Genomic DNA, 24,100 nt, shown 5'->3' on the forward strand with positions numbered 1-24,100 from the left:
GAGGGGACATCACTATTTTAGAGGAAAATATGTGTCCTTTGCCCCCCCATGGAAAAAAATTACCTTGCTTGCCCCTCCCTGGGAAAAATCCTGCGGACGTAATGGTTGAGATGGACCTATACAAAATAGGTAAGGATGGAAAAGATTGGATTGGGCTTCCCCAAAATAGGTATAGATTGCGTTGCTGCAGCCATAAACCTTCGGGTTTAAGACTGCTAGAGAGTTAGTTAGTTAATTCAGATTAAAGGTTTCCCTTGAAAAATGTTTGAAAATGCACATTGAAGTGAACTAGGTCAGTACTTATACTGCATTTTAGAAGATAACAGAACGAATTCATTTCCTTCAGTATTTCTAATGTTCTCTCGCATTCAATTCAGAAAACTAACAACAAGAAAGCCACTCATGTGAGGATGTTCCTCTTAACTACTGAAGATAACATTGATTGAAACGTAAAACTAAAGTGTAAAGTTCCTACCTTGAATTGTCAAGAAATTAATTAATGTATTTAGAGTTTCCTTATTAAGTCCCAAGTTTTAAATCCTTCTTGCAAACTTTCCGTATTAAATTGCTGGAAAGTTCATTACAAACTAGAAAGTTACATCCAGATATTAATAAATATTTTCGGGTTAACTAAGAATAGCAGTCGAAAAGTTCTCGAATAGTTCTACACTGGACTGTCAGGAGACTAATTAAAATCAAATGTATTATTTGAAAATGTTAGTTAAACCTTATTGAAAAGTTCCCGTGTTGAATTATTGAAAAATGAGTTTACTCGTAACTAAGGTTAAAAATAAATCGAAGGTTGAAACTGACGTGGAAAATTCCTACACTGAATTGTTGGAAAATCAATTTAAAATTAAGGATTGTTTGAGGTATTTCCCGTTAAATTAAAGATTAAAGTGTCAGTTCAAACTATTGGACCAGTTAGGCCCTTTCACGTCCACAATAACTGAATTTTACCTGCGATATCTTGGTTAGCAATCCTAATACCTTATACAGGTAAGAATGCGCCATGACATGCGCAGAAGGTCAGTGGCGCAACCACAGGGGTGCAGGGGGTATGTCACCCCAAAACTATATTCTAGGGGGAGGCAGGGGGGGCAAACATTGAAGTAAAGAAAAGCAAGGCTAGCAGAATCTAAGGGTAGCAGGACAAAATTATACTCACGATGAAATTAGTTTTCCTTTATTTCTTAATTTTTTCAGACAATAGCAGCTGCAGTGGGGGCATAGAGGCGCAATTGCCACCCCTGGATTTCAAATTTTATGCAAATAAAAATATATTTCGAAATTTTTTCTTGCTCGCTGTCTTTCTTACGGTCTCATCAAGTTCAGACTCGTAGCTAGAAGGCGGCAGGAGTCGGATCTGGGTACCGGACTATCTAAATGAAAAAGTTGTAAAAGAGAGAATGCCATGGTGCCCCGTGAAATTATTTGCGCGCTATTAAATCAATATCGTAACGAACCTTAAAGTTCGTGGGATCTTAAGAGCACCTAGAAGGTTAACCAGTTAATTGATGGGGTGATGTAAACTACTCATCATTCATCCTCTTGATGAGACCACTCGTCATTAACATGACGAGTTATTGCTTGGCATGCGAAAGGTACAAATTACACAAAGGAATTAAACTACTGAAAAGACAATGGACACTCGTTGTGTTTTGTGAACCGTTGAACCTGTATCATGGCTGGGTGTAGGATAATTACCTGTCTAACTGAAGTCTCTTAGCTGAATGAAAATAGCGAAGTCCTCTGTAAGCTTCTCTCTTATTTGTCGACCAGAGCTCTGTTGTACTCCTCACCTACTGACTTGCTGACCACCTTCTCTCTCTCCACTCAATCTCCAAAGTCAGTCACCTCCCAGCTTGTCTCACCTCTATATTCCCTGGCCATCGAGCTCTTCCTCGATGCCGAATCGCCGAATCGTGTGATTATCATAATTGCTACCATGCAAACCGCTGACTCTAAAACCAGAAGTGTTACCTGTTCCTGAATGCTCAGGAGGTTTGCATGGCACAACACAATGCATTGTAAACATGCCTAAGAGGCTTGAGACAGCTGAGAAAAACAAGTGAATGCCCTGGTCAACATGAAGCGTTCAGAGAGACTTAAGAAAATAAACATACAATCTTAGGGATTGATACGATATTGCTTTCAGTATACAAAAATTGGATCTAAAAATTTTCTTGCTCGCAATGTTCTTCTTTTCTGTAATGCATTGTAAGTAAAGAGAGAAGTATGCACTGTTGCTGCTAAACAGTTTAAAACACGTTGACTGCCAAGGCCAGATTGTCTGAATGACATCGTGGGGACAAGTAAAAAAAATGTGAAAATGGATCAAGTTGGTGTCATTAGATCTGTGAAGCACAAGAAATATCAAAACAATCCAAAAAACCGTTGAAAATTCAATTTAAATTTGAGACCCAGTTTTGGGTATCGTGGCCTGGAGAAGAGAATTTTGATCAGAGGGCAATGAGACCCATTTCTGTGACTCACTTTGTCTTGGTCATACATCGTCAACAGAACATACAACAACGGAAGTGCTTCTTCCATAAAATATTGCATGAATTGCAATCTACATGTTCAATCACACTCAATATAGTCTTAATTTCTTCTTCTTCCTTTATCTTTCTCCTTCTTTGTTTAATTCTTGCCTGAAATACAAAAAAATGTCAAACAACGATGCATTTTTTAATGTGGCCTGTTGTATTGAAAATCAACAAAATAAAGTCATCATAAATAATCACAGAAGCACTAGGTTTATTACTACAATGTTACGGCCATTTGTACCCCATTGTTGTAATCGCCTGTTGCTATCTAGGGCCAGGCTACGAGTATAGTGTAACATTCTGGAGCCAAAACAATATCTTTGATCATGTTAGCAAATGACAAGTGGAACCCATATAGGGGTATCGCGGCCTGAAGCAATTGCTGAGGTGACACACACAAGTGGGTATCACGGCTTCATGAAACGATACTTGAGACCCACTTTTGGGTCTCATGGCAGTCAACGTGTTATTAAATGTATGAACAATTGTTTTGAGGAAAAGGAGCACACACATCATGTGACAAACAATTTATATCATTTTTGCTCTTGGTTTGTTATGAGGTGGATGATTATGTTATGTATTTAAATAATATATATATATGTATTAATGAAACATTTAATACGTGCACAATTTCTTGTCAACATGTTGCAGTGTATTTTCTTATTTTACGTCGCACCATGTTGCATATGTGTAAAACATATGTTCTACATGAAAGTTGCACATGTCATATGTACAAAATGAATTATATTCGTTATTTTTGTCTTTCAATAATAGTTTGTGTGCTTATTTTTCATTATTAACTAATGTGAAATTGAACGTGTGGAAAAAATACCAGGAAAAAATGCCAATAATAATAATATTATTATTGGCACGTTTATCCTCCTGGCACTTGCCCCTACCCGCAGACAAAAATTCGTGGTTGCACCTCTGCTGAAGGTAAAAGATGAGTTTGCGTCAGATAATAGGCTCGTAACGGAGCTACATGTAAGGTATGGCAGTAAATACGTTTATATGAGAGGTTAAATGTCAGTTTAAACCAGCATGTTAACTTGCCGAATTGTGTTTTTAATGGAAGTGAATGTCGAACGAGAAATTCTTTCGGTTTTATTTTAACCGGAGTTTAAAATTCAATTCTAAAGCCGTTTGTACACGATCAAATGAATCACGAACAAGTCTGTGAACGCTAAAATCGACAATTTGTAGTCGTTGAACAGCGTTCCTATTGGAAATATTGGGCTGAAATTGCACATGTACATGACCAAAGAGAAATTGGACAAGTTCACATTTGACCAAAAGGTGGCAGTGTGTACGGCATGGAAATAAATAGACTAGCGATCAGTCGTAACAAAGACAACAATTTCTTTCCAAAGGAGGAAATAGGGCATATTGGAAACTCAAAATATGTGTGAGGTTGATGTATTTTTTTGGTATTAATAGTTTAAATGTACACTACCGACAAAAAGTTTAAGACCACCGGGAAAAAGTGCCAAAAATCAGTAGAAATGAATGTATTTCGTAATTAATGTACAAGAAACAGATGTAAGAATCTGCTTGGCAATGTACAAACATAGGTACATCCATTATACATACTAATGTCACCTTATATTTTGCTTTCATCAATATGTCCACCATGGGCCTTAATGACAGCAGCGCAAACACGTGGCATGCGCCCCAATAGATTTCCCAGATAGGATGGTTGAATGTTACTCCAGGCATCGTTGATGAATTCCCATAGCTGTTGAGTGTTGTTGGGTAACTTCTTCCTGATGTCCCTATCGATTTGGTCCCATAGCAGTTCAATTGCTCAAAGATCAGCATACTGCGGTGCCCACGTCATGAGAACTAATGTCCCTTCTTTTCCCTTGCGTTCCAAATACCGCGTGCATAATTTGGATGTATGTTTTGGATCATTATCTTGTTGAAAAATAAACCCATTACCAACAAGACAACGACCAGAGGGGATGGCATGGTACACCAATATCTGATGATACCCTTCTTTTACCAATGTTCCCTGAATTTTATGAAGGTCCCTCATCTGGTTTCCGGGAAAACATCTCCACACCATTACACTTCCACCCCCATGTTTCACTGTGGGAACAAGACACTCTTCTTTCATTCTCTCGCCGACCTTTCGACGTACAAAGGTTCGCCTATTACTGCCAAATAATTCATATTTGGATTCGTCGGTCCAAAGTACCCGTTTCCAGTTATCCACAGTCCAACCTTGGTGCATTTTAGCCCAGGCCAATCGTTTCGTCTTGTTCACACGTCGTAACAATGGCTTTGTAGCAATTACTCTGCCATTCAGCCCTTCTTCACGCAACCTATTCTTCACCGTTGACACAGACACAGGCGTCACTCTGCTGTTATTCAGGGAAGCAGCGATGACTGGTGCTGTTAGGCGCCTGTTCCATTTGCTAGTTACTGTAATATATCTATAGTCAGCTCCAGACGTTACACGAGCTCTTCCACTACGTGCACGGTCAGCATGACTGTTGGTTTTACGGTATCTGTCCAATGCACAATGAACACCAGTCTTGAAAATATTCAGTTTTCTTGCTATTTCGCGTTCCGAATAACCTTCATTTTTCAGTGTACATATCACAGCACGCTTTTCAACCGAAATCACCTGTTCCTCACTATGACGGGCCAATTCACACAGCTCCACTTACCTTGCACACTTCACACACAATAATGGGCTCGCAATGTCGCCTGCATGAACAGCAACTGACCTTGAGCCACTGATAAGGAAGCGCATGAGGCTGGCTACCGTACTGACCGCTTTCACGCACACAGCTGCAATGTTGCCAGCTTCAGCAACGCTTATGTCACTTTCCATTTTGCCAACCACATGCTACACATTCGGAAAAAAATTGGTTTCGCGTCTTGCGAGGTTCAAACTAGACTACATTGACATTTTCCATGTGTATCATCGTCACGTCTTTCTTGGACAGGAACTGTTGGTTCCATACAACACTCCATACTGATTTTTTGGCCGTTTTTCATAATGGTCTTAAACTTTTTGTCGGTAGTGTAGTTTGAGACACCAGTATAACAATGTGAATACAACAAAATAATTTTATAAAGAACTCATTTTCACAGATATAGTTGTTTTTCATTGCGTGATTTATTAAATTTTAGTTTAAGACCAACACAAAATATTATGTTTTACGGTTGCTTGTCGAATATATTTCATTATCACATCTCACTGCTGAAGCATTCTTTGTTGTATAATTGCGATTAAATAGACAGACGAGAATGTTCCTTTCCTTTCTCGCAAGTCACAAACACATTTTTAGGTACTATTATAGTATGGGGGTGACACCTATAAATCATATATTTCGCACTCTTTTACATTGCTAACGTACTATTTCGGAATGCGGAACATTTCCTAAGGTGAAATAATGCATTTCTAACTAAGATAATGTCTATTTCTTACATTTACGAGTACTTACTGTTACTTTTTATTTCGATTCTGAAACACATTATGGCGGGCGATAGCGCACTGGTTCAGGGCGTGTTGTTCGAGTGTTTTGTCGATTTATGCAGTGTTGCAACCTCGTTCACCGGAAAATACCTACTTTCGTGTCCGGATTTGAAATTCTGCTAATACCTCGCAAACCATTGACGTTAGCTTCACAAACCATTGAAGTTAGCCCCACAAACCATTCACGTTAGCCCCAAAAACCATTTTCCGTAAGGTTAAGTTAGGTTAAGTTAGGTTAGGCAAGCACAGTTAAAAAAAAAAAATACTCGACACGTCATGTTCTAGTGAAAACACGGCGAGTTTGAAACACTGACTACGGGGTTACGTCATCTAACACACGGAACATTGTGCTCTAGTGCAGAAAGCAAATGCCGGCAGCAGAAACAGCGTGTCGGACAGAGATTTTTGCAGAAAACAACATGTATTCGCATTAAAATGGATCAAAACTACAACGCTACAGAAAATTATTTCCGTAAGTACTTTCACCTGTAAATTTGAAGAAATCCGCAACACTTATACTATAATGTTACCCATTTTTACACTTTTCGCATCTCTTTCTTTTAACCACAGAATATAAATAAATAGCATTAGATAGACCTCGACGCAATCGATTTCAATAGCATATGCTCTGATTGGTTGAAAGTCAGGCTTGGATGGCGACATTTAGTAACCGTTCTTAAATAGAAATTCTTGTACCTATACCCTGTCTCATCATCTCCGGAGCAAGTCCGCGCATAGCAGCAGAGAAGGGGGTATATCGAGTGGGTAGAGCGAAGCAGTACACGCTGCTGGGAAGGATGGAAACTGCAGTCGCTTCTCCCCCTCCACGAAATCACATTCCCTCTCACAGGAGCTTATATTCTAGGTTAGCTAGGCTATCTGAAAAGCCTAGAGAATAAAATACAGGAGAAAAATCGATCAGAAATTGTAAATAAAATTATTCATATCCGTGAGATGATGATGGTGATTCTGGAGTTGGCAACCTGATTTCTTGCGAGTTGGCAACCTGAATTCCTGAGAGTTGGCAACCTGATTTCTTATGAGTTAGCAACCTGATTTCTTATGAGTTAGCAACCTGATTTCTTGCGAGTTGGCAACCTGATTTCTTGCGAGTTGGCAACCTGATTTCCTATGAGTTGGCAACCTGATTTCCTATGAGTTGGCAACCTGATTTCCTATGAGTTGGCAACCTGATTTCGTATGAGTTGGCAACCTGATTTCCTATGAGTTGGCAACCTGATTTCCTATGAGTTGGCAACCTGATTTCTTATGAGTTGGCAACCTGATTTCCTATGAGTTGGCAACCTGATTTCCTATGAGTTGGCAACCTGATTTCCTATGAGTTGGCAACCTGATTTCTTATGAGTTGGCAACCTGATTTCTTATGAGTTGGCAACCTGATTTCTTATGAGTTGGCAACCTGATTTCTTATGAGTTGGCAACCTAATTTCTTATGAGTTGTCAACCTGAATTCCTGAGAGTTGGCAACCTGATTTCCTATGAGTTGGCAACCTGATTTCCTGAGTGTTGGCAACCTGATTTCCTATGAGTTGGCAACCTGATTTCCTATGAGTTGGCAACCTGATTTCCTATGAGTTGGCAACCTGATTTCCTATGAGTTGGCAACCTGATTTCGTATGAGTTGGCAACCTGATTTCTTGCGAGTTGGCAACCTGATTTCTTGCGAGTTGGCAACCTGATTTCTTGCGAGTTGGCAACCTGATTTCTTATGAGTTGGCAACCTGATTTCTATTCATAGCCTAGGACCACGTGACATAGATAGCCCAGACTTTAGACTCAGTATACGCCACTGCCCTCTCATGTGTTCATTGGTGGAGCCATCTCGCGTCACTACTTGCGCAGACACTTGTTCTCGTTCGGCTCCTCCATAGTGAAATGCATCCAGTGAGAAAAATGACGCAATCTCTGACGTCATTTTCTTTTAAGCGTTCGATTCAACGACTTGTTTGTTCGCGTGCAAACAGCTTAACGAATGCTACATTGCTTTCGGTAGATGCTGGTTCCTGGACTTCAAGGGTGCGACTTGATGCAAATTCTCTGCAGCAGAAAGTGCTTCTGATGGCGGCTGTGTTTATTTTGCGTGTCTGCAAGCAGCGCACCGGCACAAACAACATTATCACCAGGTTTCGTTCCTGGGGGTAAGCGGGAAGAATGAAATCTTCAGCGCTCGGTTCTTCTCTGGAAGAAGTTGCTGTTTGTCTTCTGCGCCCCCTGAATAATCAAAAGGAAGCCGCTTTCTTTGGGCAACTTTTACTTTGGCGGATTTGTCTTTAGAGGAAGGGGTGCGGGGGCGAGAGACCTTGACGAGAAAATCAACGCCGAGCCTTTCCCATTGAACATGCAAAAGTCTAGCCATTCAAAATTCGATTATTTTCCCCTTCTACAGGGTGGCTCATAATGTATCTACCAACTTCAAATGACAACTGAAAGGTGGTGAGTGCTTGTAGTAACTTTATATGGTTATCAAATAAAAATATACACATAGGCCAGGTGGTGGAAGCTAAGGGGGCTGAGGCCCCCAGAAATCCTACAAATATCTAATTTAATGTTATTTTTATTGTTAATAACAGAAATAAAATTATAACCACAGTAAAAACTGCATTACATTGAAAAACGTTTTGTGCATAATAGAGGAACCGGCTTATGTTTTTATATTCTACCATTTAATCCAAAGAATAAATGGATCCACAAAAGTTATAGTCTTCTTTGTGAGACCTCTCACTTTATGAGTAAAATTTACCACTAACTGTTAAAGCCTCTTTCTTAATGATTGTGTAAAAGTTAATAACAAAATACAATAACAATGATTTTCAGTACACTAACTGTACACAATGTAAGAAAAATAATGGACAACAATTGTGATATAGGTATTCACTGATACGGTGGATTGAGTAGCACAGCCTCTCCATTTATGCAATAATAACAATAAATTTGGATTGAAATTGGTATATTTTAATAACTTATAATAGTTATTATTGTAAAATAACAATTATTATTTTTATTATTATTTGTACTAATCAAGTTTTATCTATGGCCTAACCCCCTCTACCAATATTTCTGGCGACACCCGTACTGATAAGGGATGAGCCCCCCTCCAATAAAATTCTGGCTACGGGCCTGAATACAGTGTACGAGGTGTGGCTAGAAAAAAACGGATTGATATTGCTGTCGACAAAGGGCAAACGCGTCAAAGTCAAGCGGTGCATGAGTGTATAACGTGATATTCTGCCTATCGACTGTGTGATTGCCCAGGGTGCGCGGCGCTCAGTTCCGCTGTAGCTTATGGACGAAGTGAACCGTACATCTGTGCTCCGTCGAAAAAATGTTAAGTGTGAAAGTGGAACAGCGTATCAATGTGAAGTTCCTTATGAAACTCGGAAAATCCGCCACAGAAACTTATGGTTTGTTGGATGAAGTGTACGGAAATGAGTGCTTATCACGCACGCAAGTGTTTGAGTGGTTTCAAAGGTTTAAAGAGGGACGAGAAGTGATCGCGGATGACTTGCGTCCTGGACGGCCTTGCACGGAAAAAGTGGAATCAAACATTGCAAATTGATCGAATTGGGTACCCGAAGGTCAAACTGTCAACCAACATTATTTCATTACGGTGCTGACGACGCTTCGTGAGCGAGTAAGAAGATGACCTGATTTGTGGAAAAGCAAGTCATGGATTCTTCATCAGGAAAATGGTCCTGCCCACACGGCATTGTCAGTCAAGGCTTTTTTGGCCAAGCATGGGATCCCAGTGTTAGAACATCCACCCTATTCACCGGATCTCGCTCCGTGCGACTTTTTTTTTATTCCCAAAGGTCAAACCACCACTGAAAGGAACCAGATTTATGACCGTAGGATCAGTGAAAACAAAAGCGACGGAGGTAATGAACATGGTTTCAGAAAATAATTTCCAGCACTGCTTCCAGCAATGGAAGATTCGAATGGAGCGGTGTATCGATAGTACAGGGGAGTACTTTGAAGGGGATAATGTTCGCATTGTACAAAATAACCAATAAAAGATTTTGTAGCAACAGTCCGGTTTCTTTCTAGCCACACCTCGTATAATATGGACAGTACAGACTTCCATGCACCTTGAAAATAAAGTCCTCTATTTGTTCTCCTTCTGCTTGGATGCACTGCTCGATGCGATGCTGGAAGGCTTTCATGACGCTCGTCCTGTGGAATAGCGCTTATTTCATGACGACTGACGGTTCACAACATTAACAGTGACTCTTCACTGTCTAACCCACCTCAGAATGCTGTGCCTCTGGGGCAGGTACACGGCGATCTTCATTGTTTCGTCGCAGTGCCTGGATGAAGTCTTCTACCGCCTTAATCCGCATCTGCACTGGCCAACGTTCCATGGTATACTAATCGCCTGACTCCCAACCAGTGTTGCCACAATCTCAGGACACAATTTCCCTTTTCAAAGGGCAAAATTTCAATTTTTGGACCATTTTTTCCATTCACCTAAACAAATGCAGGGTGTCCATAAATTATCTTTACAACTTTAGACATGAAAAACTTGAAAACTATACTAGATAATGACAAACTGTTTTCAACATGTGACAAGAAAACTCATAAAGTTTTTTTTTTATTTTCCAGGTGACGCAGATTTGACGAAAAATGTGGACGCGACAGGAAAAAGCTAAGTGTGTAGCCTGGTTTATAGAGACGAAGTCCGATACCCAAGTGCAACGAAACTTCTTCGTGTGGGGTTTTGTAAAGGATAAGGTGTACCGAACCAAGGTTACAGACCTACAGGACTTGAAGACACGCATTCGCAATGGATTTGAACATGTCACCGTGGAGATGCTGGTGAGTACATGGAGCGAAATTGACTAGAGACTGGACGTTATTCGTGCCACTAGGGGTGCACACATTGACGTGTATGAATGAGGGAACAAAACTTTATGAGTTTTCTTGTCACATGTTGAAAACAGTTTGTCATTATCTAGTATAGTTTTCAAGTTATTCAAGTCTAAATAATTTTGTAAAGATAATTTATGGACACCCTGTATAATAATAATAATAATTATTATTATTATTATTATTATTATTATTATTATTATTATTAGCAGTGGTAGTAGTAGTAGTAACATTTCCGTTGGTCCATGTTCGTATGAATAAAAAATGTTACACAAATTATTCACATACATGTCAGCTTCATCGCTTTCTGGTCAGATGTCCCAGGTTTGAATCATAGTCAGGAATCCATTAAATCGTTCATTCTCATCGTTACAATTATATGAAGATACAGAAAAGCGACGTACAATAAACTTAAAAGAAATACAAATAGATACAGGCTTCAGAGCAAATATAAGAAGGATCAGAAAAAAATAAAAATGTGAAACTGTAACTTAACATAAACTGTAATGATATAGAGACAGAAGTCCAAAAATTTCCCTAAAATTGTAATATTTTTCATCGAAATTCCCTTTTTTCTTTTGGCTAAAATTTCAGTCCGAATTTCCCTGTAAAAGGGAAATTTCCCTTCACGTGGCAACACTGTTCCCAACTCTCCACGGATGGAGGTATGACACACATGCGCAAGTGCACTCTGGCAGGGTTGCCAATCTGTACTTTCTCTATTTTACTATATTGCGTTGCCTTTTTTCCCACTTTTTGCACCGCGACGGTGAGGATGAGTATAGATTAGATCAAACTGATGCAAGGACATTCACATAGAAGACTCATACCCAGGACGGGATATATATTCGTATATTTTTAACTTTCCACTCTCAGAAATGGCAATGGGGGGGGGGGACATTTTAAAGGGCTTTGCATTCAACGCTCTGTTTTTCTTTAGTTACTTTATTTGATTTTTTCTCAGAGCGCGAATTAAGGGGGGGGGGATGCCAGCGATTTCCCCCTCGCAGAACATTTTATCTCCGGCAAAAAAGAATCATTTTTATTCCTACCGGAAATTTTTTATCCCCCTGAAAGAAAACGGGATATAGTATATAGTCCAGGACGTATTTAGGGGGGTCCATGGGGTCCGGACCCCTCCCCGAAAGATTTATCAAGTACTAAAATTAAATAATGAAAAATATATATATTCTTTTAGCCATTGTTGAATAATTTCATCTGAACTTATTGGAAGACAAGGTTTATATTGGGATCATACGGCTTTGAAGGACAGGAAGGACGTATTTAGGGGGCGGATCTCCCCCCTCCCACCAAAGACTTACGAAGTACTAAAATTAAGTGATGAAAATATTAACATTTGTTGCATAATCGAAGGTTTTTAATTTCCTTTGAACTTTTTAGAAAGCAAGGCTTATATTGGGATCATACTGCTTTGAATGACATTACAAAGAAGATTTATGTCCACTACTATATGCATAAAATATTAATCAGAAACTTACTTTTCTACAATTACATGTAACATCACTTTTTTATTTGATAAATATTCAATTATTCATCAATTTGACATTAATTTCATTGCCACGGCACTTGTTTTTATGTAAAGTTTTCCTATCTTAACTACAGGTAAGCTACGTAATGAATATGCGCTGTTATATCTCTATTCTTACACAGTATTCTTAACTAATCGTCTAATAATAATATATTAATTTATGTATTGTATTTAGTATTAACTTTATTTAATATAATTATTTTAATTTAGTTATTGTTATTATTATTATTATTCCTGAGACACTTGGTTCGGACACCCCCCGAAACATATTTCTAGATACGTGCCTGTATATAGTATATATGTAGTATACCATTACCTAACCATGTAACAAATACATTTGAAAACTCATTCGTGTCCATTAATGGTCCAGTTATCAAAGATTTCCCAGTCGAAAAGTATTCAGCGTTCTGGATTAAAAAATGACACCATTCTGAATTTTATTTTATTTTCTCAAAAATTTAGGAGGGGGGCTGTAGCTCCTTCTGCGTACGTCTGTGTTGAGGGAAGGCACATGCAGATTTTGGGAGCTGAAGGGAGCAGCGATAAAAGTTTGAGAACCAATTTAAAACACTAAAATACGAACTTCAATCCTTGAAATTTCCTTCATCTCATAACATACTCAAGACAAAGAATAGAAGTCTAGACGAATCAGACTTCCCCTTGAAACCTTGACAAATCCATGAAGATGTCTCCATCTGTTGGAACATCACGCTTCTACAACACCAGTTGTTGTAAAACGCTGCATCTTGGTTCCTCTGAATTTCCCTCACCGTGCAGCTGTCACAGGAAGGCATCATCTTGCATGACTCGAGGAAAAGGATAGAGGTGACAACCGTAGAAGGGCGGCTTTTAAGAGGACACGTGATGTAGTTGTGTGATGAGGAAGATGAAATTTTCTGAAACCTTTCAAAAATCATAACTCCAAGTTCACCACGATTTTAAAAAAGCACACACATACAAACAATCACAAACTGAATTACAGCAAAAACTTTAAGATTTCCTACCACAAGTACGTGTACATTATATAAAGTAATACAGGGTATACACAAATGAATGGTGCGGTTATGAATGTCAATAACAATTTTATTTTTCAACTTACATGCTTGCAGTAAACACTGTTAGATGCGGAAACTGTCCCAGTTTTTGATATGTGAGTCAAAATTACAATCTTTTTGATACGCTGATTCCAAATATGGTTCCATTACGTAAGGATTTTCCACAAAAAAAATCACATTCTCCATTGGCCCCCTCGTTCACCGGATCTTACGCCGTGCGATTTATTTCTATTGTGGTTTATTGAAGGCAGGGTTTATACACAACCAGTGCCAACTTCCATCCAGCAACTTCGTGACCTGATAATGCATGCAGTGCAGAACATGTTACATCATGTCTGGAAGTAGTTTGATCACCGCGTTGATGTGTGTCATGTGACCAGGGAAGCACACATCGAAGGATTCTAATTTTATCTCACATACCAAAAATTGGGACAGTTTCCGCCTCTAACAGTGTTTGCTGCAACCACGTAAGTTGAAAAATAAGAATTTTATTGACATTTATAACCGCACCATTCATTTGTGTATACTCTGTATTTCTCTCTTCCAGCTTTCAGTCTTCTCTTCTCATTCTTCTCTGTATTTCTACTTCTTTCTTTCTTCTTTCTATCCCCTTACGCCTTCCTTTCTTTCTCCTTCTGTCATTTTCTTATCTTTCTCATCCTTTCTGTCTCTGTATTTCTATTTCTCTCTTCCTCGTCTCTCTCTGTATTTTTATTCCCTTTTCCTCGGCTTCTCTCTGTCCCTTACTCTAAGTCTTCCACTGCTTCTCTTTCCATTTTTCTCTACTTCTTTCTTTCTGCAATTACTCTTAATGTTTCTCTTACTTGGAATTATGTTTTCTTCACTGAAAAGAGCGTAATTTTTCACATTAGAAGTATTTATTGGTCGGGCGGGCAAATCTTGACTCACGTTGTCTATCGTCAGCTGATATGCAATGTTTCCAAACTTATGAACCGAAAAATGCCGCACAAACTATTCACAAAAGGTTTTCAAGCTAAAATCGATTCACAAACCATTCACGGAAGGTTAGGTTAGGTTCAGTTAGGTTAGGCAAACAGAAAATTAAATTGAAAAAAATAAAACGCTCACACGTCATCTGATAAAACTACCGCGTGGTTGCTACACTGACAGGGGGTTACATATTCGAACGCACGGAACATTTGATTCACGTAGTCGACGGTAATAGTGGCACGAGCTATCGTGCAACGGAGATACATTAATGTCGAAAATGACATTATTTACCGGCCGAATAAGTTGCACGAATGGAAAAATCAATATTCCCAGCTTCCAAAAGTCCACAGGAACTCAATTCCGTAAGTACTTTCCCGTCATTTCTCCTGTAAATTTGAAGAAATGTGTTTTCACTATATCTAACTGTTACCGGAAAAAATAGGTTAAAAACCAAAATCCGAGGTCTACATATAAGTGAAGTTTCTATCCTCCCAAATCGAAAAAACTTCCTCTGCCACTCGCTAGATGGCACTGCAACAAGAAGACTCATTCCATAGATGACAACGCCCAATCGGTCGAAACAATCTCCACGAACCATTAAGTGCTGATGGATTTTTATTAAACTCATTACCATGCAATCCAGGTGATAAAAATTCATTTATACCTCAACTGAACCCAAATTAACTCAATTCCACCCATTATTATTTCCGAGTACGCGACATCAAATGAAAATGTCTCTTTCAGAAACGTTCCGAGCTGTATGCGCGACATTATGCCCCAAATAGCATGTGCATACTGGATTGAACAAATGGAAATTCTGCAACCGAACATTTATTTCAATAAATCGCTCTCCAGTGAGCCTTGAAAAATAATAAATAATATAAATCCTTTTTTTGCCATTGGTTTTCAGGAAGCAAATGTAATTATTCGATTCGGAGCGTATGTATTATTGCAAATTAAAACAAATAATTTTGATTGGATATTTTTTGCGGTGCTGTTGCTCTGCGGACCTCCGTGACTGAGTGGTTAGCACTCGACTCCGGAGGTCCCGAGTTCGAATCCCGGCCTGAGCATGGGAGTTCCTCTGAGAGCACCATCAACAGTTTCATGTCCTTCATTCTCATCTTCGCGATTAGACAAAAGTGCCAGAAAATCAGTCTTGTTGTATCCCTCCTTATCTCTCACTCACTGTCTTCTTCCCTTCTCCACTCCCTTCTCTCTCTTTCTCTTCCCCTCTGCTGCTTTCTTGCTCTCCCTGTACCCTCTCTCTGTCCCTATCTCTTTCTACTTATACACACACACACACACACACACACACACACACCCTCTCTCAATAACAATCTCTCTTACTTTATTTGACACTTTTCCCTTTCTCTCACACCTTTCCTCACTCTCTCCATCCCCTCTCTTTTCTCACTCCTCCTCCTATGTATTTCTCTTTATGTGCTTCTCTCTCTCTCTCCTTTCTTATTTTCTCCCTGACTTGCTTCCTTTGTCTCCTACCTTCTCTCCCCCTTTATCTCTAATACCTTTCCTCATTCTCTCCATCCCCTCTTTCTTCTCACTCCTCCTCCTATGTCTTTCTCTTTATGTGCCTCTCTCTCTCTCTCTCTCTCTCTCTCTCTCTCTCTCTCTATTGTGTCACGTGCCAATTCCGACGACACAATGAAAAATGCAAGGAATAACTGTTTCCCGAGAGCGACGATAGATGGCAGCACGCCATATAAAGAAGAGCAGAGCTCATTGTATAGGAGTTCCGACATTTCCGACACCGTCATTTGCGACACTAAGCCAAAAACTGGATATTTCCCGTCATAAGCGACACTGCTTGGATTTTCCCCTACGATTTCTAATTTGTTTACCAGAATTAGCGACATTTGCGTACGTGCAGCAGCAATAGCGTCTCTGAAGAAAGTATTTCCCGAGGCTCAGAACAGTGGTTGTAATTATCACTTTAACCAATGTTTGTGGCGAAAGGTGCAGGAGTTGGGACTGACAAACGATTACAAAACAGATCCAGACGTGCGGCTGTGTATAAGAATGTGTTCAGCTCTGGCTTACCTCCCTGTGGCTTACGTCGATGATGGATGGTTGTGTGCGATGTAAGATGCGCCAAACCACGACATATTGAGAAAATTTTTGGATTATTTCGTTGAACAGTGGATGAACAACTCTGTTTTCGACATTTCCATGTGGAACTGCTCCCAACAGCGGCACAGGACTAACAATGCTTTTGACGAGAATGGCGTACGTTCAGAAATTAGAATGAAAATAGTAAAATGTTGGTTCAACTACAAGAGAAACGACGCATTCTACATTGACAAGGGATTGCAGTCTGCTCCTATACTGACAAGGGATCTAAAAAATCCGTCATTGACAAAGGATAAATACATCCAGCTTTTAAACACCCAGCTTCCATGATGCCAGTGTGAAGGAAAACTAATAAAGGTTTTAAAAAACACACAAGCTTCTATGATGCTGCCAGTCCTAAGCCTGGATAAAGTGTGACGGGAAGCTATTTACACTTTGTGTCGCAGATGACGGTGTTGCAACTGTCGTGGAATATATTTTCCATACAGTGTCGCATATGACGGCAGAAATGCTAGTGTCGCATACGACGGTGTCGCAAAAGTCGTGGATTCCATTGTATAAACTAGGAGCGGAGAAGAGCGATTATGTATATTATAGTAAATGAAAAATATATAAAAGAAGAGTATAAAAATTATAGAAGGAGTAAATAAAATGTTGTATATAGCCAATTAAGATAATTAAGAATATCCTCATATATGAAACAATTAGAAAAGTTAATAAGTGAGCAAATGAATTCAGAAATGTATCTCTCTCCTTTTTGATCCTCTGACGAGGAGAACATCGTCAGCTTTTGCATTTGTCCGTCCCTCGGTGGCGCTGTGTTCAATTAGACGCCCCGAAGCACTTACGGTTGCGCTTCTTATTAGACGCACTGGGCCATAGGCAGCGCTTGCTGTTAGCGATCCTGGGCTATTCCCCTTTTGGTCGTTACATAGGAGGTGGCGCTACTGTCAGTTTAGTCGACCCTACTCTTTCTATAAGTATAGCTTGTATCGTTTGCCAAAGAAGCGGGGGAAAACGAGCGCATACATGTAATGAATAAGATTACGCTTTAAAAAGAAAGACAATAAATTAGAAGAAAGAAAAGAAGAAGAAGCCTTTTCCATAATCAAAGAAGAAGAAGCCTTTTTCCAAAATAGAAGGAAGAAAATAAGAATAAGCTTTCTCCAAAAATAGAAAGAAGAAAAGAAGAAGAAGCCTTTTCCTAAATAGAAAGAAGAAGAAGCCTTTTCCCAAATCAAAGAAATTACGACTAGAAAGAAGAGGATTTCCTTTCAATTATTCATATATGTATAAGAAGAATATAACCGACGTAAATTTGGAATCAGCATATATTTCAATGTATATACAAGCTTCGCTATATATTTTCTCTGTATTGTGTACAGTTTTCAGAATATAGATCCGCATTTAACTATATCCTCTTGACTATAAAACGCTTTCTTATTTGGAATTCTCGAATAAAGAACCTATTCCCTGAGATTAAGATATTTCTATAGCCGTGGTAAATAACATTTTTGTACATACACCCAAGGGCGTAGCATAGTGGCGCCCATAACGTGGAGCCTTACCTTAACTTACCCACGAATGAGACGTAGCACTCTCTCTCTCTCTCCTTTATTTTCTCCGACTTTCTTCATTTGTCTCCTACCTTTCTCCCTCTTTCTCTCTCACACCTTTCCTCATTCTCTCCATCACCTCTCTCTTCTCACTCCTCCTCCTATGTTTTTTTCTCTTTATGTGCCCCTTCCTCTCTCGTTCTCTCCCTCATTCGTTCTGACTCTTTCTTTCTCGACAGTCGCGTGTCCAATGAGAGTTGGTTTGTTGTAACCCCCCCGGTCTTTGGACTAATATTCCTAAATAACAGAAAGTCGAAGGCAGGAAAAGATGCCAAAATGAGGACTGATTGCCATTGGTGTCGGGAGTGGGGGGTCGAACGGGTCGGTAGGACCCCCCCCTCGAAATTAACATCGTTCATTTAAAGATACAAGAAAGCAGAAAGCTTGTTACTTTTATTGTTAAGAACAGAAATAAAGTTCATTTTGTTAGTATTCGAACAGAATAATCAAAGTAAAATTGCATTGAGTGAAAAATACAGGAACAAGATTATATTCTACCATTTCATCCAAAGAACAAATGGTTCCACAGGTTTCAATATTTTAATAATTACAGTTGTAGGCGAGAGGCCACACAACACACTTTATAAGAAAAATCCCTCTAACATTTAAAACCTTTCCTTGAACGAGACGTGCAAAGGTTAATATCAAAATGCATTCAGATACTAACTGCATAAGATGCAAAAGAAATAATGGAAAATAGTTGTACTGGTATTCACTCGTTTGGTGGATCGTCTTTTCTCATTTATATAATAATAATTATTATTAGCTATTTAAAATTTATTTTTGTTAGTTTATAATACAGTAAAACCTGTCTATCCCGGAACATGATGGTTCCGAGCAAAATTTTCCGTCTTAACAGTTTTGCTTCTTATACAGGGCTGACTTTAAATAAAGTATTGAGCGCGGCAGGAAATAATGGAAAGACAGATTTACATTTCGCATTACTTATAATGTAGAGTACTAATGCATGTATGTATATGAATAAAAATGCGATACAGTCGCAATAAGCATAGCAGAGATTACAATTATGTAACTACACAACGTGTTGGTACACTTTTTACAGTATTGTAAGAACGTACAGTTGTACTTATGTATCTTTTCGAACCCGGGACTGCTGGCGTGGTAGCGCGATGTGCATAGAGGGAAAGAGAAAGATTGAAATTTGGAATAAGTGAGGAGAAGAAAGATTGAGATAAAAGTGAAGAAAAAAAAGAAACAAAGAGAGATAACAAGAAAAATAGAAAGATGGCGAAAGAACAGAGGAGAAATAGACAAAGAAAGGTGGAGAAAGAGGGTAAGAGATGAAAGAAAGAAACTGAATCATAACAGCTATGACGATCGACAATGTTACAGATAAGCGAGTGGCGTGTTCCACTTACAGTATTGCATTGTTTTCTTGCGGGCGAAAAAAATAAAGGAAGAAATTTCAGTCTTACTGAGAATAAAAACATCTCGTTGGTCTTTAAATGGTGTTCCGTTTCCGCGTTAAGGAGGTTTCCGCCTTAAGCAGGTCATTTTCAGGTATAAAATCGGTCCGTTCTGGGAACTTTTTCCCGTATTTACAGGTTTCCTTCTTATAGAGGTTCTGGGATATGCAGTTTTTAATATATAATTTGAACAAATCCCCGTACAAAAAAATATGGCGACGTCCATGCTGACTATTAAAGAAGAACGTAACAACATTCTTTCGAAAATCCTAGGTACTGCACTGTTTCTCTCTCAATATCTCTCTCCATTTATATGCCACTCTTCCTACCTCTTCTCTGTCTCCCTTTTGTACCTCTGTCTCTCTGTCCTCTGTCTTCTTCCTTCTCTCTCTCTCTCAGATGTCTTCCTCTCTCCTCCTCTGTCCCTATCTCCTTCTTATCCCGCTCATCCCCTCTCACTCACGGCCTTCTCTGTCTCCCTCTCCAACTTACCCCTTCTCTCCTTCCTTTCTTCCTGCTCTTCCTCTTCTCACCTCTCTCCCCCTTTCTCTACCTTTTTCTTCATACACTTCTCTCTTCCTCTCCTCACCTCTCTCCCCCTTTCTCTACCTTTTTCTTCATACACTTCTCTCTTCCTCTCCTCACCTCTGTCCCCCTTTCTCTACCTCTTTTTTCATACACTTCTCTCTTCCTCTCCTCACCTCTCTCCCCCTTTCTCTACCTTTTACTTCATACACTTCTCTCTTCCTCTCCTCACTTCTCTCCCCCTTTCTCTACCTTTTTTTTCATACACTTCTCTCTTCCTCTCCTCACCTCTCTCCCCCTTTCTCTACCTTTTACTTCATACACTTCTCTCTTCCTCTCCTCACCTCTCTCCCCCTTTCTCTACCTTTTTCTTCATACACTTCTCTCTTCCTCTCCTCACCTCTCTCCCCCTTTCTCTACCTTTTTCTTCATACACTTCTCTCTTCCTCTCCTCACCTCTCTCCCCCTTTCTCTACCTTTTACTTCATACACTTCTCTCTTCCTCTCCTCACCTCTCTCCCCCTTTCTCTACCTTTTACTTCATACACTTCTCTCTTCCTCTCCTCACCTCTCTCCCCCTTTCTCTACCTTTTTCTTCATACACTTCTCTCTTCCTCTCCTCACCTCTCTCCCCCTTTCTCTACCTTTTTCTTCATACACTTCTCTCTTCCTCTCCTCACCTCTCTCCCCCTTTCTCTACCTCTTTTTTCATACACTTCTCTCTTCCTCTCCTCACCTCTCTCCCCCTTCTCTACCTTTTACTTCATACACTTCTCTCTTCCTCTCCTCACCTCTCTCCCCCTTTCTCTACCTTTTTCTTCATACACTTCTCTCTTCCTCTCCTCACCTGTCCCCCTTTCTCTACCTTTTTTTTCATACACTTCTCTCTTCCTCTCCTCACCTCTCTCCCCCTTTCTCTACCTTTTACTTCATACACTTCTCTCTTCCTCTCCTCACCTCTCTCCCCCTTTCCTCTACCTTTTTCTTCATACACTTCTCTCTTCCTCTCCTCACCTCTCTCCCCCTTTCTCTAACCTTGTTCTTCATACACTTCTCTCTTCTCTCCTCACCTCTCTCCCCCTTTCTCTACCTTTTTTATCATACACTTCTCTCTTCCTCTCCTCACCTCTCTCCCCCTTTCTCTACTTTTTTATCATACACTTCTCTCTTCCTCTCCTCACCTCTCTCCCCCTTTCTCTACCTTTACTTCATACACTTCTCTCTTCCTCTCCTCACCTCTCTCCCCTTTCTCTACCTTTTTCTTCATACACTTCTCTCTTCCTCTCCTCACCTCTCTCCCCCTTTCTCTACCTTTTTCTTCATACACTTCTCTCTTCCTCTCCTCACCTCTCTCCCCCTTTCTCTACCTTTTACTTCATCAACCACTTCTCTCTTCCTCTCCTCACCTCTCTCCCCCTTCTCTACCTTTTACTTCATACACTTCTCTCTACCTCTCCTCACCTCTCTCCCCCTTTCTCTACCTTTTTCTTCATACACTTTCTCTCTTCCTCTCCTCACCTCTCTCCCCCTTTCTCTACCTTTTTCTTCATACACTTCTCTCTTCCTCTCCTCACCTCTCTCCCCCTTTCTCTACCTTTTTCTTCATACACTTCTCTCTTCCTCTCCTCACCTCTCTCCCCCTTTCTCTACCTTTTACTTCATACACTTCTCTCTTCCTCTCCTCACCTCTCTCCCCCTTTTCTCTACCTTTTCTTCATACACTTCTCTCTTCCTCTCCTCACCCTATGTCCCCCTTTCTCTACCTTTTTTTTCATACACTTCTCTCTTCCTCTCCTCACCTCTCTCCCCTTTCTCTACCTTTTACTTCATACACTTCTCTCTTCCTCTCCTCACCTCTCTCCCCCTTTCTCTACCTTTTTTCTTCATACACTTCTCTCTTCCTCTCCTCACCTCTCCCCCTTTCTCTACCTTTTTCTTCATACACTTCTCTCTTCCTCTCCTCACCTCTCTCCCCTTCTCTACCTTTTACTTCATACACTTCTCTCTTCCTCTCCTCACCTCTCTCCCCCTTTCTCTACCTTTTACTTCATACACTTCTCTCTTCCTCTCCTCAGCTCTCTCCCCCTTTCTCTACCTTTTTCTTCATACACTTCTCTCTTCCTCTCCTCACCTCTGTCCCCCTTTCTCTACGTTTTTTTTCATACACTTCTCTCTTCCTCCCCTCACCTCTCTCCCCCTTTCTCTACCTTTTTCTTCATACACTTCTCTCTTCCTCTCCTCACCTCTGTCCCCCTTTCTCTACCTTTTTTTTCATACACCTCTCTTCCTCTCCTCACCTCTCTCCCCCTTTCTCTACCTTTTACTTCATACACTTCTCTCTTCCTCTCCTCACCTCTCTCCCCCTTTCTCTACCTTTTTCTTCATACACATCTCTCTTCCTCTCCTCACCTCTCTCCCCCTTTCTCTACCTTTTTCTTCATACACTTCTCTCTTCCTCTCCTCACCTCTCTCCCCCTTTCTCTACCTTTTTCTTCATACACTTCTCTCTTCCTCTCCTCAGCTCTCTCCCCCTTTCTCTACCTTTTTCTTCATACACTTCTCTCTTCCTCTCCTCAGCTCTCTCCCCCTTTCTCTACCTTTTACTTCATACACTTCTCTCTTCCTCTCCTCACCTCTCTCCCCCTTTCTCTACCTTTTACTTCATACACTTCTCTCTTCCCTCTCCTCACCTCTCTCCCCCTTTCTCTAACCTTTTTCTTCATACACTTCTCTCTTCCTCTCCTCACCTCTCTCCCCCTTTCTCTACCTTTTTCTTCATACACTTCTCTCTTCCTCTCCTCACCTCTCTCCCCCTTTCTCTACCTTTTTCTTCATACACTTCTCTCTTCCTCTCCTCACCTCTCTCCCCCTTTCTCTACCTTTTTCTTCATACACTCCTCTCTTTCTCTCCTCACCTCTCTCCCCCTTTCTCTACCTTTTACTTCATACACTTCTCTCTCCTCTCCTCACCTCTCTCCCCCTTTCTCTACCTTTTTCTTCTACACTTCTCTCTTCCTCTCCTCACCTCTCTCCCCCTTTCTCTACCTTTTCTTCATACACTTCTCTCTTCCTCTCCTCACCTCTGTCCCCCTTTCTCTACCTTTTTCTTCATACACATCTCTCTTCCTCTCTCTAACAACTCATCCCTTCTCTCTCTCACTCTCTTTATAAACTACTCATTCTCCCTTCTGTCCATCCCCCTCTCTCACACCTTCTCGCTGTCTCCCCCCCTTATCTCTCAGGGAACCACACAGAAAAATGCATTTGACGCAAACGAGGCACGGGGCCCTTACGAAGACAAACACGTGAAATGGGACAGAAGGTAGAATGGCGTAGGAAACCGTGGCAGCACCATTAAGGTGAAAAATGAATTATCGCCTTCTTGGATAACAAGAGCCAGGTGGGTAGAGAGAGCCGCTGGGAAACAGACGGGAGGGGATGTCGCTCCTAGGAACAGGAACAGAGCCTGATAGATTGATGCTGAACCGCAGGAAACTTTGGGAAGAAAAAAGTTCTGTACAGACCTCAGGAACTTCGGAAAGGAATGATAAAAACAGGAATTCACATTCACCTTTACCGTCCTTGGTCTAGCAATTAGTACAGCGTGTTCCGCTTAAGAGGGTTCGAGAATTAATTGACAATTTGAAGTGTAAATAATGGTTTTAACACACATTTTTATATACCTTGACGTAGAAACTCTCCGAGTTTAGGAAAATGGCCAATGCAACTCGATGTGTGTGCCTTGAGTTGCCCATCAGGCAACTAAATGGTCCACATTCTTGCCATTGCGTCGCGTGTCTGTTGCAGTGTTGCCAAAAACTAAGGACCATAATTTCCCTTTCTAAGGGGTAAAATTTCCCTTTTTGGATATTTTTTCCCTTCACCTAAACAAATATAGTAATAATAATAATTATTATTATTACATTATTATTATTATTAGCAGTGTTAGTAGTAGTAGCAGCAGCA

The sequence above is a fragment of the Lepisma saccharinum genome, chromosome 12, assembly GCF_977018435.1.
Source record: "Lepisma saccharinum chromosome 12, izLepSacc3.1, whole genome shotgun sequence".
Lineage (NCBI taxonomy): Eukaryota > Metazoa > Arthropoda > Insecta > Zygentoma > Lepismatidae > Lepisma > Lepisma saccharinum.